Source organism: Macadamia integrifolia, chromosome 12 (assembly GCF_013358625.1).
Source record: "Macadamia integrifolia cultivar HAES 741 chromosome 12, SCU_Mint_v3, whole genome shotgun sequence".
Taxonomy (NCBI): Eukaryota; Viridiplantae; Streptophyta; class Magnoliopsida; order Proteales; family Proteaceae; genus Macadamia; species Macadamia integrifolia.
The window spans coordinates 3,138,136-3,141,614 of NC_056568.1; the positions used below are offsets into that span (position 1 = coordinate 3,138,136).

General features: G+C 33.7%; 1 long non-coding RNA gene across 1 annotated transcript; it reads left to right on the top strand.

Annotated features, from left to right (window-relative positions):
- The first annotated feature begins 90 nt into the window (after positions 1 to 90).
- LOC122057157 lies at positions 91 to 3,206 on the top strand. Its single transcript, XR_006133466.1, has 3 exons — positions 91 to 338; positions 1,390 to 1,441; positions 2,696 to 3,206. It is a non-coding gene; the product is annotated as an uncharacterized LOC122057157 (long non-coding RNA).
- The last annotated feature ends 273 nt before the right edge of the window (positions 3,207 to 3,479 follow it).

Below are 3,479 nucleotides of genomic sequence, written 5' to 3' on the forward strand. Positions count from 1 at the left end.
AAAAAAAAAAAAAGAACCTTAAGGCTGTGCTTGGTAACACAGAAAAGAAAAAAAAAAACCATACAGATTCCTGCATGGTTTTCTCCCCCCTTTTAAATATCGTTGTGCTTGGTTAACATACGGATAAGAAGATTCTTAAATTTGAATTTCAAATTTGTCTTGAATTCTATGAAATTTTCACTCGCCACCATTTTTTTTTCCTCCTACGAGGATAAGATAAGTTGTATAGAGGAGAAAACTTTGCTATTTTGCTCTTTCTCCAACTCTGTCCCCCCTCTCCAGGTGAAGAAACTGATCTCTATCAATCAACATAAGACTGCATTGCAAAGACGTCATAGGTACCTCTCTTGCCTCCAACTCTCTCTCTCTCTCTCTCTTCCTCTCTCACAGTCTGCGTTCATTACAATCTTACATATCCCTTTGTTTATTTTAGGTTTAATATTTTCTTGATATCATCCAATTTGATTACTATTTTCACAAATTAGGTTTTATATTCTCTTGCAAAATTTGTAATCCCTTTTGAATTAGGAATTCTATACATTTTTTTTTTTAATTTTCCCAAAAGTACTACTGATTCTCCATTAAGTAGGTCATGGTAAGCTTATGAAATTAAAAAGAGAGAAAAAGAGGTTTTTTTTTTTTTACATATTTAATTCCATGGCCTGAAAAAATGGTTTCTTGTTAATATTGCTATGAAGTAGGATTAGAGATTTGCCATCCCTTTGCTATGTTCTATAAATGAGAGGAGAGATGTCTTAGATGGAGCTTTGTTGTTGAAGGGTAGACAAGGGAGAGAAAAATCTAGGCAATGAAGCAACAAAGCTTGTTCTGAAAAGCTCTTTTATAGACCCTCATGTCTATTTATTATTTTATTTATTTATTTATTGTTTAGGGGTTTCTTTTGACTGCTAAGTTCTTCCTTGGGGGTTAGAGTAGGTTATTTTCATTTATTTTTCATGGTTGTGTAGACACATGCATGATATCTTGGCTGTAGTATGCAAGGTTGGTATTCCTTTAGAAGATACAAAATCAGTTTGGTTGATCATTTGAGTTGGTAGTCACCCAATGGCCCTTTTCATTGGAGAATGACAATTAAAATTTTGAATTTGTCCAAAATTTCATCACAGTATTCAGGCCTATATCCACTCCTCACAATTAAAGCAAAACCCCAGTACAATTGATATTTGCCTACAAAAGTACCCATTGATGATGGAAATCTAACAAAATGAAAACGATCCGTTTTGAGCACTTACGTGAATCGTTGTTTTTGGAAGATCATTTGCCTCAAGAAAATGGAATAACGATGGCCTTTATTATCACTTTTAGAATTGTTTGGACTATTTTTAATGCATTATCTAAACCATGATCTTACTTTAATAATTATTGTAGGTTGCACTTTACGAAAGACTTGTGTGAAACAAAGGCATTTTACTTCTTGAAGGTAAGTAAAAGAACTCTCGTCATAGTTGATGATTTGATTCTTTCACTTCTATCATTGGCATCTCGTGTTTCATTTCGAAATGATAAAACCTAATAGAATTTTGTTTATATGAATAAAAATTTAAGTCGCGGCCCTTAATAGGAAATAAGTTTACAACATTTATATTCCTTGTTCAAGTAATTATGAATCTAATTATTAAATGATATATTTGTTTATAAATTAATTTATTCCTCCTATTATGTGTGCTCACATGTTACTAAAATCAAAATATTATATATATATATATATATAATGTACAGATGAATCATCAACAAAAAACTGTTGAATGGATGATGATCACTCTTGAATGGATGATGGCATGTGCATTGGTAGCTACCATGACTATTATTGCTGAACTTGCTATCATAGGTCCTCATTTTGAGAAATACCATGAAAAAGACCCCCTAGGAATTTGTATTTCAAAGTCAGAAACTTTAAGTATAATGTGATAGTAGGCCAAAGTTGTATAGACATATTTCGAATGACAGATAATTGCTTTCATCGGTTCGTTCATATTTTTAGAGGAACTGGTAGATTAAATGACACCAAGCATTGCAACGTAGAGGAACAAATAGCTATGTTCTTGCACATTTTGGGACACAATGAGAGAAACCAAGCCATTGTACACACCTATGAGCTATTCAGTGAGACTGTAAGTCGGTGTTTTTGATTAGTGCTCAATGAACTTCTTGACATTCAAGATCTTTTTATTCGTCCACCAAAGAATGAAACACCGATCTATATTGTAAGCAACCACAAATGGATGCCTTACTTCAAGGTAAATTGTGCTTCCACTGAAATAAGTGAATAGGGTAATATTTCCTACATAATATTTTCATACAAATAAAAAAAAAATTATTTCCATGTAGGATTGTATTGGAGCTATTGATGGAACTCATATCTCATTATCAGTTGCCCCTACACATGAGGGTAGGTTTAGGGGACGAAAGCAATGGCCATCACAAAATGTATTGGCTGCATGTGATTTTGATTTACGATTCACATTTGTATACCTAGATGGGAGGGTTCTGCTTCAGATTCTAGAGTATTAGCATAAGCTATTTCTATGGAGCATGAGATTGTTTGCCCTACAGGTAGATTTCCAAATCTTGTGTAATTACGGTTCAAAAAAAAAAAAAAAAAAACTACATATGTCATGAAAATTGCATCCACAACTCTACTTACACATTTTTTTTTTTTTTTTAATTCTTGTAGGGAGATATTATCTTGCAAATGCTGATTTTCCTCTTCTTAAGCATTTCATTATTCCATATCGTGGGTTACAATATCATCTAAATGATATTAGAGATCGAGTACCTAATTCACCAAAAGAGTTATTCAATCAAAGGCACTCATCGTTACGGAATGTCATTGAACAGACACTTGGTGTTCTAAAGAAGCGTTTTGGCATATTATGCGCAACACAACATACTCATATGAGAGGTAGATTGACATTGTTTTAGCTTGTTGTATGGTGCATAATCACATTAGGAGAGTGATGCCAGATGATAATCTATTGGATGAAGTGGATGCTGATTTGAGTAGGGAAACTGTTAAAGATGATGATCCTGTTGACACCCCATCTAACAGAGCAGAAGAGGGTCGTGAGGGAAAAATGATAAGAAATGAAGTTACATACCTCTTGTGGAATGACTACCAACTTCAACATTGTCGTTGATAGATCTTTATGATGTGAGAGGGTTTACATTACATTGTTGCGCCGGAATTTTTATCCCCTCTTTTATGTGTCAGTGAAGATGAGAAACGTGAAATCGATTCTATCTAGCTTTATTATGGTCATCTAAGGTGTGTGTTTAGCAATTGAAAAAAAAAACGTATGTGCTTTTTTGGAATGAACCCGATAAAAAAGACACATTTCTAGATTATTTGAAAAACAGATTTGAAGTGGTTTCCAAAAACCATTAGACAGATTTGTGGCAAAACCAGCCCACCAAATCAGACTTTCCCTCCCTACCGGCACCACCACTACTACTATTTA